At 48.7% G+C, this 13,995-nt stretch overlaps 1 pseudogene; it reads left to right on the top strand.

Moving 5' to 3' along the window:
- Positions 1-4,689: 4,689 nt before the first annotated feature.
- On the top strand, positions 4,690-4,844 carry LOC143989581 (U2 spliceosomal RNA; annotated as a pseudogene).
- Positions 4,845-13,995: the final 9,151 nt, after the last annotated feature.

Consider the following 13,995-nt stretch of genomic DNA (forward strand, 5'->3'; position numbering starts at 1 on the left):
TCTTTAACTGACTCAGGTACAGGTAACTTAAACGTGGAACGGACCAATCCAGCAAGGATTTGCACCAAAATTTTATCATCCTGAGAAGCTGAAGAGGGCCCTTCTCCACTAGATTCCTCAGAAGTGGAATCGTCAGTTTCCTTCCGATCTTCTGAGGGGGATTCCTCTCCTTTATCCCAGAGTTCCTCATTCTGAGGATCCTGGGTGACAGAGGGGGGCCTAGTGCGTTTTCTTCCACTGAGTGAAGATGCGATTAAGGCCACTAATCTTTCATCTGTTTATGGTTGAGGAAAAAAACCTCCTGTGAAATGTACATAGGGGCTGAAGTTCCAGAAGCAGCTGCAGCCCCTGACCCCAACGGCTCTCCCTGGCCAGCCTCCCCGGGTCCTGCAGGGTGGGAAGGTGCTGCAGAGGGGGGTCCTCAGAGCCTAAAGGGGACCCCTTAGAGCCCCTATTCTTCTGGGTACTTGTACCTCTTTTACCCATAGTGCAAAGCAACAAAAGGTAGAGGTACCACACAAAAAATGCACTGACTGCTGAGCCCTGCAGTTCAGCAACTGCCGCTGCTACTTAAAGAAGAAGTAAACCCCAATGGGTTTACTTCCTCTTTCATTCCCTGCAAAGGTAAAGCATAATGGACTACTATGCATCCCATAGTAGTCCATTATGTGTCACTTACCTGACACAGGAGTCAGCGAAGTCATCGCTGTCCCCTGTAGTCCGGTGCATCCATCTTCTCTGTGGGTCTCGCTGCTCTGCCGCTGTCATTCGGCGAAGCCGCGATGACGTCACTCCCGCGCATGCGCACAGGAGCCGCCACTTGCGGCATATTGCCGTTGACCGCGGCGAGTTCAGCTGTCTACGGCACATGCGCCGTAGACAGCGGTGCCTGTCTTTTGGCAAATATCTTCTAAACCGTGTAGGTTTAGGAGATATTTCTTGGACCTACAGGTAAGCCTTAATCTAGGCTTACCTGTAGGTCAAAGTGTGTTGTAAGGGTTTAAAACCACTTTAAGACTCAGTTTGGAAGTAAATGCTTCCTGGGAATGCCTGTGTCTCCCACACTTGCAGGCGCCTGTCAGCTCTGTGTCCCTCCATAGGCTGTGTGCATCTGAAAATGAGTGCACTTTAAAGCCTGTGTAGCCTAGTGCTCTGCCCCCCCCCTCCTCCGACCACTTCTGCCCCCCCCCGATCGTTTTTAAAAAATGAGTGTTTCCCGCGCAAGCAGAGGCTCTAACCCTGCTGGCAAGCATGGAGGGGAGGCTGAGACAGAGGAGAGGGAAGGGTCGTGGATGTGAAGCCACTGTAATGGCGGCAGTGGACGGGGCGAGTGGTGAAGTATATTGCTGCTCTCTGCCCAGACCTGTCTCAGCCCACTAATCCATGGAGGGAGAATCCCAGAAGGAAAAAACCCTTACCTTCATCCTTCCTGGAGCATGGCTGGAGGAGCATAGAGCAAGGACACCAAGCAGACAGATCAGGCATGAAAAGTTATGTGCTCTTGGCAGCCCCCGGTGGCGACTATAGGCATAGCATACATTTACTTAAAAGGAGAAAACCTACTAGAATTAGAAAAATTCTTGAGGAGTCTCCCTTACCTTATCCAGTTGCAGGGTCTGAAAAACAGACCCAGTTTTCACCTCTCACGGTGGGCTCCATTAGGAAAAAACCTTCAGAGACTGGGGCCCCCTTGAATAGGGGGATCCGCAGTTCTGGGCCCATAAATCACCCTGCCAGGAATATGGCTGAAAGAAACAAATACTGTATCCCAGGGTCCAGCTCTCTAAAAAGAGAAGCGTTAGAGGTAAAACCTTGTTTCTTTGGACACGAGGCCTGGGTACCATCCAATTCGGTCTGGAAAAGACACTTTGAATGGATCCAGTTGCATAGCTGGCCCCAGTAAGGATATTCCAGCGGAGCTCAGCACATCTTTACTTGTGACCAATACCTAAGACACTGGCGAAAAAACTGAGGTACCTCCAGTAGGGGGAGGGGTTATATGGGGGATTGAACTTCCTGTCTAGGGTGTGCCAGTGTCCAATCACCTAGTGATACCCTATAACCCACCAGTAATTACTGAGTCTCTGTGTCCCGTGATGTACGAGAAAGAAACTAAATTTAAACATATAGCACACACTCATTAGGAGTACCGGCGCTACAGGTGTACAGCTGAAACATTTGGGTGATTTGTTTTTAGCTAATATTAATCACAAGTGTAGGGCAGAAAATATCTTTGATTTAATTTTGACTTCCAGGATGACTATGATGTGAGGGGGGAAAAGGAAAGGACAGGATCGAATAGAGAGAAAGTCAACAGATTCTGTCATTTTTATTATTCTAATTCAATTAAAGCAATTGATCATGAAGACAATCCCAGATAGCAAGCAATTGTGCTGCAGGTTTGAAAATGACTTGCTATGCTATTGATAGAAGTGCCAGGCTTCAAAGGTTTGTTGCAAGTCTGCATTGTATGACTCCAGATTAACTTGACTAAGTTATTAAATGTGGCTTGTGCTGGATTGCTATGCCAATACCCCCTCTCCTTCAGTATAATAACCACACCACAACAGATTGGAGTTAATTGGCCATAGCAGCCTTTTATTAACTGTAGCGGCCATAACCCATTGCAGGGTGGCCTTGACTTATTGGGCTTACCGGTTACCTTCTCTTGGCCTGCTCTTCCATGTCTAGGGGTTCCCAGGGTTGATACCCAACGACTTGAACACTGGCACAGATAAAGTCCTTTAACAAAGGTTTTATTTTGCAGTAGTAACATCCAATAACACAGTCTCTTGTGGGAACAGAGGGCATGGGTGAAGAACTCAGGCACCTTGAACTGCAGGTTTAGCAAAGTCTCTACTTCCACCCAGAGAGTTGCCACTCGCAGCTGGGTACTTCAAAGCTGAACAGATCTCTAGCCAGGGATCATGGCAGTCAGCACTTTGTCTCAAACTTGAACAATCCTATGAACGTGGACAAGTTGTAACTGAGGGTGAACAGGAACCTTTTTCCTCAGTACCCGGAACATTTCCTGTCTCCTCAATGGTACTGGAAAAGCGTGAATTCCTCAACGTACTTCCCAGGATGCCAATTGCCGGCCCTCCTCCAAAGAGTCCTTCCCCGGTTAATTCCATGAGCTGTGGCGCCTCTCCAAGCCGAGAGCACACCCGGACACCTTGAATCCTCCCTCAGTTACTGCGCCTCGAACCAGCAGGTTCCGAGACTCGGGAACAGACGGATCCCTACCGCAGACCTATCAGGGGCCTCTAACAGGAACATGTTGCAGGATGTCGAACACCCCGTGACCGGGACCCCTCACGGGGCTACCCCGGTCCTGGAACCAGAACAGACCACACGGGTCTCATGAACACCTCTCCCCAAAACAAGTGACCCACACCCCTTAAGTACCCCTTTCCAGACTCCTCAGCAGGCCCCGGCACTCCCACTGATTGGTTCAGAGAAGGCTGATAGCTAAACATCCAACCAGACCTGGTTCTAGCCTGTCATGTGCACCTCAACGTTCACATGACCAGGCAGAGCTTCCAAACACAGCCTGGTCAGACTGGTGTTAAGGCCCTACCTACACTTCTGAGGCAAAAACTAAATTTACATGCGTGTGACATTTTGTCCAAAATGTCATCCGCTACATAACCAAAATGTAAATAACAAATTAATAACTGATCAATAAAATAACATGAACACACAGTGCATAAAGAATGGAGCCACAAGATCCTAATAGGCGTCAAAACAAAGGACAGTACCTGCATGTCACTTCTCAGGCCTCCAGCCACAAAACCACAGACTCTGAGACAACTCGCAGATATAAATCCCACCAATCAAGAGCCGTACCTCAGACGGGTCCCATATGGGCTCACCGTACCTTTTTGTGCCCTTATTAACCTAAAAGGACCTTGCACCCCACCAGTCGCCATACCAGGCTTCTCACAACAACAAAATTACCCAACAAGGAATACCAACAAAATATAGTGCGGGAGGGTGGGAAGTTGTTCCCCTCTGGCAGACCTCCAACTGAAGACCACCCCACCCAGCTAACAAACCACATCTCCCAAAACGCCACCCATTCCTGACCTTGCCCCAATCAGATAAACTTTACTTGCTTATTTTGCACAGCCAAATGTTCATTAAGCCTCCTATACCCAAGCCCCTTTAACCCCTGTCATGCTGGTCCTCTGTCAATTGCTTTTCTTGTTTTACTCTAGGCCTCTCTTTCTTTGCAAACATTCTGCAAGTCTGCTTCAAGTTCTGGTTCAGTTATTTTGTTCAATTGTCATCCCACCACAGGGGTCACTGTGACTTACAGAGCTCTTGCTGTAGACTCATTATTGCAACTTTGCTAAAAGTGTCAACTAGAACTTGTGCTTCAAGTGCTCTGTAAGAGTACAAATTGCAAGCGATTTTTATGACATGTTTTTGTAATGCTTTCAGGGTAATGCGGCGTCATGCATGTGATGTTTCGGGTACCATTACTCTGCGCAGTACATCAGGCATCATACTGCAGGATGAATGTAACTTATTTGTATGCTTGGAACTGTATTGTTGTGTAATGTATTTATGCACTGCGTCTCAGTACAGAGTGGAATGTACCGTGTTTAAAGTATTTGTTTTTTGTATATTTTCTTGCAAAATAAAGTATACATTTTCAATAAAAAAAAATAAAAATTGCAAGTGATCGCTTCTCGGCCTTTTGGCTAAGATCAAGTGTAGTATCGTCTATAGCCTTTAGGGGTGTCTCTGCTTCACAGCTAGGACGTTGAGAACCACTTGTATCTATCCAAGCCATTAGGTCCTTGTAGGATCGTTTATTAAATTCAGCTTCACCTACTTGCTGCTATTGGGCTAGAGGCTTAGCCCCCACAAGAAACAAGGTTGTGGTCTTCCCCCCCCCTGCATTACTACCTCTGGGCAGTAGATGCAAGAGCCTTTTGTAAAAGCTTCAGAGCGAAGACTTCAAGGAATAAGAAGGAAGCCGCTTAAGAAACACCTGAGGCGACATCCTCCTCCTCGACTATGGGGAAGAGTGACAAGAAGACCAGCAGTACAAAGAAGAACCCTTGTCCAGCCACTTCCTCTGGAGCCGCTGCCTTAACCTCCACCTCTACCCTGGCCAGGACCAGCCAACTGAGACCAGCCAGGCCGTACCTGCCTGCTGACGGGCTCCCCTCCTTGGAGCCTTGGATGAAACAGACCGTCGTACTCCAGCTGAGAGAGGTGGACAGAAGAGTCCCCGACATGACCCCGGAAAGAAGATGATACTGGAGCAGGGGTTCAGAAAAGCAGAGACACTTTCAGTACAGGCCTTCACAAAAGGTATTTTCTTCATAACTTGTGTCTTTCCAGGTCTGCAGAAGATATTGGGAGATGTTGAAGACCAATGGCCCTGAATCCCCTTTCCGTAAGTTCGCTGCGAACTGCCCCATAACATGGGCTGAAAAGAGGGTGACGGTGGCCATGAGGAACCCCCATACCCCAGGCAAGGACATAGCCACCTACCTCCAGAGGTTCTGCACCGTGGTGAAGGACCCTGCCTGAATCCTCGATGCCAACGGCTTCTGGATAGGTAAGTGGTCTGTGCTCTGCAAATTTAGGAAAGACCCTTCGGGGGACATCCAGCACCTGCAGCCGTGCTTCTCCCTGGGCAACTCCACAGGAATCCTCTTCTATCCCGGGATAACCTACACCTGTAACAGGTGTAGCCACACCAAACATATGGATAAGGATTGTACAGAGCTTGCTTGCAGGTTTTGTAGGGTTTTAGGCCACGAGACCAAGGATTGTCCAAGGTCCAAAGCCTGCAACCTCTGTGGAGCGTCCGAGCATGTGTTCAAACACTGCCCCCAGAGGACCCAGACTTATGCTGGAGCCCTGATCCAGGGCAAGACATCCGCCAGCACCGGGAAGAAGCCACCAGAAAAAGCAAAGGAACCTCGAAAGACCACTGGTAAGTCCACCTCTGCCTTTCCCCCCCGCCTCCAGCACACCCCCACCCTCCCCCTCCGTGCCGGAGGAGACCTCCCCCTCCCACCCCGGACCTGTCCTCCCTGGAGGACTTCCCCGCTCTCCCTTCCACCCCACCAGTGGCCCAACGGGAAGCCGGAAACGAGAGCCAAGGAGCCCAATGGCAGAAGAATCCACCACCTCCACTAAACGGCCCAATGGGGTCCAGAGCGTCAGTGATGGACCAAAGCCAGTAGTGGAGGTCCTCAAGTCGGCGGGGGAGGAGGATGAAGAGGGGGAGGAGATCATGGCTGACTCTGAGCCTAACCTCCGCCTCAACCTCAGCATCAATCAAAAGATGATGGAGGCTGTCCTGGAGGAGCTGGGTCTGACCCAGAACACAGGACAGGCAGAGGAAGCAATGGAAGAGCCCCCTCCGGGGGGGAAAGTTCGGTCCCTTGCTGACTAGCCTACTACCCTTTTTCATTATGGCAGAGATCTCAATCTTTTCCATTAATGTGAGGAGTATCAAGGATACATCTAGAAGGCAAGTGGCACTGACATTTCTTTCTACACAGCAGAGTGATTTCTACATGCTCCAGGAGTGCGCTCTGAGGAGGTACACTAACCTGACCTCCCAGTGGACAATTGGTCTCTCCTACTGGTCCGGGGGTGGCTATTGTAAATCCGAAGGGGTAGCCATTCTTGTCAGGGGTGGGCGCTTCACGGTTGACTTTATCCATGAGCTAGTCTCTGGCCGTCTTCTGGCTCGTGGGGGGGCTCGTGGGTGGGAGAGCCAATTAGGCTCATCAATCAGTGAGTGGCTGGAACTTTTCTAGACCCTGCGGACTCGTCACCGCCAGGGCAGTAGTAATCGGCGGTGATTTTAACTGTCTGATAGAGGAGGATGGGCGCAGCTCTAGCATGTACGCAAAACTTGATGCTACATCTGGGCTGCTCAAGGAGATGATCTCAGAGGCTTCCTTGCAGGACGCCGTGGGATCCATAGGGAAAGGTACCATGAACTATTCGTGGTGCTGACCTGATGGATCAGTGCGTTCCAGGATTGACTTCGTGCTCACTTCAAGAGCAGTCAAGCATCGTGAGTTCTCTATGATCTCCTGCTTTTTCTCCGACCACAGGGCTATTCACTTTCAGGGTGACCTGGGCGAGGGCTTTCCCCGCAGACCAGGCTCCTGGAAGTTGAATAGCACCCTGCTGGAAAATGAGGAATTGATGGGGGAACTTCGGGAGGCCTATTCCACCTGGACGAAGGAAAAGAGATTCTTCGGAAGGGTAAGTGACTGGTGGGAGTTTGTGAAAGTCCAGCTGCGCAGCTTCTTTCAGGCAAGGGGACGCCAGCAAGTGTGTGCCAGGAAGAGGGAATTCGGGAGACTGCAACGTCAGTTGCAGTCCCTGCAGGACCTTCATCACTGCGGCTGGGATGTTAGGCAGGACCTGGAGGACACCAAGAAGAGCCTGAAAGGGCACTTTGAGGAAGAATCCAGGCACATTGTCTTCTGTGCCAAGGTGGAGAATCTTGAGAAAGGTGAGAAGTGTAACTCTTTCTTTTTCAGGAAACTCCACTCAGGACACACACCCTTGTCAGAGCTGCGTGACAAGACCGGAACACTCCATAAGGAAATAAAGAGGCTGTGATGCAAGTGGTCAGCGACTACTGCACCAACCTCTACTCCCCAAAAACAACAGGCACACAGGCAGCCGACAGGTTCCTGTCCGGTATCTCTAACCCAATTAATCCTGCGGGTTCATCGGCCGTCAACGCCCCCTTGGTGTTGGAGGAGCTGCACTCTGCCGCTAAATCCTTTGGTCGGGGCAGGACTCCGGGCTGCGATGGTCTCCCAGTGGAGCTTTATGTAATGCTGTGGGATCTGGTGGGTCCAGACCTGCTCGAGCTGTACGAGGAGATGGTGGTGGAGGGCAGAATGCCTCCGTCACTGAGGGAGGAGATGATCACGATTTTGTATAAACGCAAAGGGGAGAGATCGGACCTGAAAAATTGGCGTCCGATTTCTCTTCTGAACGTGGACTACAAAATCCTCGCCAAAGTCTATCATCAGACAGATCATCCACCCAGATCAGACTTGTGGCATTCCTGGTCGCAGGATTGCGGACAGCCTTGCACTTGTCCGGGACACGGTCCAGTACATTCATGGCCTCCGTGTGCACGAGGCCCTGGTCAGTCTTGACCAGGAGAAGGCCTTTGACTGTGTCTCCCATGAGTTTATGTGCAGCGCAGGTTTGGTCTTGGGGAAATGTTTTGTTCTTATGTGAATGTAATGTATAATGATATCTGTAGTGTGGTGTTGGTGAATGGTTGGAAAACTGACCCTTTTCCAGTGTTGTCTGGGGTTAGACAAGGCTGCCCTCTCTCAACTCTGCTTTTTGTCTGTTGTATAGAGCTCTTCGCCCGATGCATCAGACGGAACCCAGAGATCAGAGGGATCACCGCACCAGGACCGGACAAACAGGAGGTCAAGTGCTCACTCTACATGGATGATGTGACAGTGTTCTGTGCCGATTGGCGCTCCATCGACACACTCGCCCAGACCTGTGAGGACTTCGGCAAAGCTTCAGGAGCAAAGGTCGACTGCAGGAAGTTGGAAGTCATGCTCTTCAGAAAGTGGTTCCTGCCTTCTTCTGCACCCATGCCCTTCAGCATCAAAGCAGACTTCATCAAAATTCACGGTGTGGTTTGGAGCTGAGGGCGCAGCCCTGAAGTCCTGGGAAGAAAGACTGACTAAAATGCAACAAAAGTTTGGGCTTTAGAGCCTCAGAGAACTCACCATTGAAGGTAAAACACTGGTACTCTGCAGCGAGATCTTCCCTGTGTTGCAGTACCTTGCCCAGGCCTGCCCCCCCCCCCCCCCCGGGTTAACACCTGCAAGGCCATCACCAGGGCGGTGTTTCACTTCATCTGGAACTCCAAAATGGACAGTGTAAAGCGGGTGGTTATGTTCAAGGAACCTCTCAAGGGCATGCCTGACATCGCCACTCTACTGAGGGTGTTCTTTACCTGTAGCTACATCTGCAGAACTTTGTTTGACAGAACTGTAGACTCTGGTGGTAACTCCATGTCCTGTTTTTTTCCTCCTGCCTTTTTGGAGGTCCCTGGGATGGGACAAATGGAACAGCTCCATCCCCTGCAACTGGGACACTCCTTGTTAATACTTGGACACTTTCAAGTTTATTAAGGAGCTGGGGCTACATGGAGTGAAGCCCAACTTGTGGAAGCCAAAAACTATCCACAAGTTGATTAGAGCATTGGACATTGTTGAGACTGTTCCAGGCCTCCCTTCAGCCACTTGCAAAGTGGTCTGGAGGAATGTTTCTTCAAAGAGACTCACCAACAGGCATAAAGATTTGGCATGGATGGCAGTGTACCACAGACTGTTATCACACACTTTGGTGTGCTGAACGGACTCTTCTGTGAACTCATTCACAGGAGGACATTGATAGTGCCTGGCGGGTGCTGTGCTGCTTTAACGACGCTGTCTGGTGCGCCAGAAAGCGCCTCATCCACCAGAGGGAGAGGATGTCCTTCGAGGACTGTCACAGACTGGTCCACAGTCTGCTCAGAGACTATCACTTGATGGCCTTTAACTACCTCAATACAGGACACTTAAACCCCCTTCCTTCCCAGACCAATTTTCAGCTTTCAGTGCTCTCTCAGTTTTAATGACAATTACTCAGTCATGCTACACTGTAACCAAATACATTTTTTATCATTTTGTACACACAAATAGAGCTTTATTTTGGTGGTATTTATTCATTTATTATTTTTTGTAATATAAGCGAAAAAAGAGCGAATATTTTGAAAAAAAAAAAAATTCTACTTTCTCTTTTAAAAGAAACCAAAAAAATCTAATTTTGGCGAAAATTTAGGCCAAAATGTATTCTACTACATGTCTTTGGTAAAAAAAAAATCCTGATAAGTGTATGATCATTGGTTTGTGTGAAAGTTATAGAGCCTACAAGCCATGCTATGCATTATTGAAAATGTATCAATCCTAATGCACTGATGGCCTATCTCAGTTCTTGAGGCCCTAAAATGTCAGGACAGTACAATAACCCCCCAAATGACCCCTGTTTGGAAAGAAGACAGTCTGCGGTATTTAGTAAGAGGCATAGTGAATTTTTTGAAGTTGCAATTTTTCCCCCACAATGCTTTGGAAAATTAAGAAATATATATATATTTTTTTTCTTCACTAAATTATCATATTTACAAGTTATTTCTCACACATGGTGCAGGCATAATTGCAAATACACCCCAAAATACATTCTGCTATTCGTCCTGAGTATGGAGATACCCCATGTGTCAGACTTTTCCACAGCCTGGCCACATACAGAGGCCCAACATCCATGTAGCACCATCAGGCGTTCTAAAGGCATAAATTACACATTTCATTTCCTGAGTACCTATCACATTTTTCAAGGCCCTGGAGCATTAGGACAATGGAATTACCCACAAAGTGACCCCATTTTGGAAAGAAAACAACCCAATGTATATTCTATGAGGCATAATGAGTCTTTTGAACATATGATTTCTTTCCACAAGTTTTTGGAAAATGTGGAAAGAAAATGAAAACCTATTTTTTTCTCACAAAGTTGTCAATTTAGAAGATCTTTCTAACACATAACAGGTACATAGCCAACATGACACCCCAAAATACATTCTGCTACTCGTCCTGAGTATGGCGATACCCCATGTGTCAGACTTTTCCACAGCCTGGCCACATACAGAAGCTCAACATACAAGTACCACCTTCAGGCTTCTAACATATAGCATGTACACACCAAGAATTACACCCCAAAATACATTCTGCTGAGCAAAGGGTAAAAAAAGGCTCACCTGTGGTTTTAGCAGGCAGGGACACTGTTCCAGAGCAGTCAAAGCATTTTCTAGACAGCCAAAGGAAATGTCCAGGAATTGTCCAGGCAGCAGACAGATATGGAAAATTATGAACATGGTTCAGTACAGTCCAAGGTTTAGCAGGCAGTTCAGGCATAGGCATGGCCAGTTCAGGTGGCAGGCAAAGGCAGGGCCAGTTCAGATGGCAGCAGGCGGCACTTTGTACATTGGGCCTTGGTCAGGTAAGACCCAAGGACAGGGGTAGAGGCTTCTTCCCACCTAAATCTCTACGAAGCCTCAGAGTCTCCAGACCCTAATCCGAGAAAACGAAAAACCTGGAGAAAAATGTTTTCTCCGCTCGGAAAACTTTTTCTGGAGCCCCTCATGTGTGAGACCCCTGTGCTGTACAGTGGCAGGGCAAATGATCAGTTCAGGAGGCAGGCAAAAAGCATGGTCATTTAACAGGCCGAGGTCAATTCACGTTGAAGGCAGAAACATGTTTGGCAGAGGCATAGTCATTTAACAGTCCGGGTCATACACAGAAATGGCAGAAAGTGGAAACTGGAAAGAAATCATCTTCACTTTACTAATAGTGTAGTGAAGTATGATAGCTTCGATAGCAAGTTCCAATGCAGAGGCCTGACTGGGAGGGACAGTCTGGACAGTAGTATCGGGTGTCGTGGCGAATTCCTCTACTTGTACACACACATTTTTTTGGGGGTTTGCAACCTGTTTGGGTAGGAGGGAGGATGTTGGGAAAGTGCCTTTCATGGAGTCTGGATACTGCATCAGAGCGAATTAGTTGAGTGGGTTGGCCATGGGGATAGACAAGGGCAGTGATAACATCTTCTTGGAATCTTAGATAGGTCAGGGAACTTTGGGTGCTCTTAGAAAAAATAATATATGAATTGAACATGGCTAGTTGCATCAAATAAATGGCGACTTTCTTGTACCAAAACAGTGATCTCCTGGTGGCCAAGTAGGGCTGCATCATCTGGTCATTCATATCCACCCCCCCCCATGTATAAGTTATACTCATGGATGCATTTTGGCTTCTGGATGGGGCCTTTTCTTCTCTGCAGTTCCACCAAGGTGTCATTGTGTATTGTGGAAAGGATGTAGACATCTCTTTTTTTTATCTCTCCACTTCACCGCTAGTACCTCGTCAGTCTGCATACTGGCCATTTCACCCTGTTTTAATTTCTTGGTGACCAATATTTGTGGTAAGCCTTTGCGGTTGGTCCGTGCTGTCCCACAGGCCACAGTCTGCTTTAGGTACAGATGGCGGAAAAGTGGGAGACTTGTGTAGAAATTGTCTACATATAGGTGGTAACCTTTCCCAAGCAATGGTTGGATCAGCTGTCAGACAATTTTGCCACTTGTTCCCATGTAGGTAGGGCATCCAGGGGGGTTTAGCTGTCGGTCTTTTCCCTCATAAATTATAAAGTCATATGTGTAACCCGTGGCCCTGTCACAGGCCTTATAAAATTTTACCCCACGTCTGGCTCTTTTACTGGGCATGTATTGTATTCCAAGTCGTCCAGTGAAGTGTAATAGGGATTCATCCACACAAATATTTTTTATCAGGGGTAAGCATCTGCTTGAAACTGGCGGAAAAAAAATTGATTAGGGGCCGAATTTTGAATAATTTATCGTAACTGGGATGATTTCGAGGGAGGCATTGGGCATTGTTATTGAAATGTAAAAATCTCATGATCATCTCATAACGGTTTCTGGGCATAATTGATGAATAGACCGGCATGTGGTGGATAGGTTGGGTAGACCAATATGAATGGACTTCATTTTTTTTTTTGTTAGCCCCATGTTGAGGGTTAGGCCAAGGAAAATTTTAAATTCTTCCACGGTGAGGGGTTTCCAAAAAAAAGGACCGGCATAGGAAGAACTTGGATCAGGGGCGTAACTATAGGGGGTGCAGCAGTCGCGACCGCAACTGGGCCCTGTGCTGTAGGGGGCCCATGCCCCCGCTACATATGACCGGCAGCAGCATAGGCAGCTAGGGGTACCAGTGCACCATGCACACGGGTGGCTGGAGGTGGAGGGTGAGTAGCACAGCTCCATGCTCGACTATCACACTCTTTAGTTGTGCATTCTCCGCATGACCTGTGTCCTCGGCTGGCTCCTCAGAGTACCCCTCTTCTGCTCCATGCTTTGCCGCTCAGTCCGATGTCTGTTCTCCCCAGCCAGAGTCCCGCCCCCCCGAGTCCGGCCCACACTGCACTGCATACTTCTCCTGGGTAAACAAACTTTAAGCACACAGATGCAGTGCAGCCCTATAAGAGCCGGCTCCCCGGAGGACACTGCAGGCTTGTCTGCCAGCCCCCCTCCTCCCCCGTCATTCACAGATGATGAAAGGTCTTTCTGGGAGATATGCTGATCACCCGTCCAGCACACTGGATGGAGCCCAGGCCAACATGGATGAGTGCGCAGCCTGCAGCTTGGTCATGGTGAGTGAGAGGACCCCATCCCTCACACACCATTACTTACCCCCTCCATCTCCCCCTGGGGACAGGGGCCCCTTCTCATGTGGGGACAGGGATCCCCATCTCCCCTGGGGACAGGGACCCCTTCTAACCTGGGGGCAGTAACTTCATCTGCCCTGGAGAAAAGGACCTCATCTCTTCTGGGGATGGGGACCCCATCCTGCCTAGGGACAGTCCCCAATGGGGCACCTAAAAATAAAAAAAAATAATAATAAAAAAAAACTACTGATGCCAGTGGTGGAACTACAGGGCTCACAAAGGTCATACCTGTGACCACGCCCTGGAGTTCCAAAGCCGGACTCGGAGGGAAGGGCCCTGGCTGGGGTTCAGGGGGGCCCTTCATGGTTTCTTGCATCGGGGCCCTGAAGGTTCTAGTTATGCCACTGACTTGGATTGTTGGCTATATGTTGGCTGGCATATAGATTACATTGCTCCACAATGTCGGTTAGGAGATCATTGGTAAAAAAGAAATGAAAATAATAAAGTGGGGTTACATTTTCTGTCTGTATCTGAGGGCCTGGCTGGGATGTAAAACTGGGAATAGGGATGAGCCGAACACCCCCCGGTTCGGTTCGCACCAGAACTTGCGAACGACCCCCGCGTTCGTTACGAACGTTAGAACCCCATTGAAGTCTATGGGACTCGAACGTTCGAAATGAAAAGTGC

Source organism: Lithobates pipiens, unplaced genomic scaffold (genome assembly GCF_037356315.1).
Source record: "Lithobates pipiens isolate NorthernLeopardFrog02 unplaced genomic scaffold, aLitPip1_a1.2 Scaffold_1, whole genome shotgun sequence".
Classification (NCBI taxonomy): domain Eukaryota; kingdom Metazoa; phylum Chordata; class Amphibia; order Anura; family Ranidae; genus Lithobates; species Lithobates pipiens.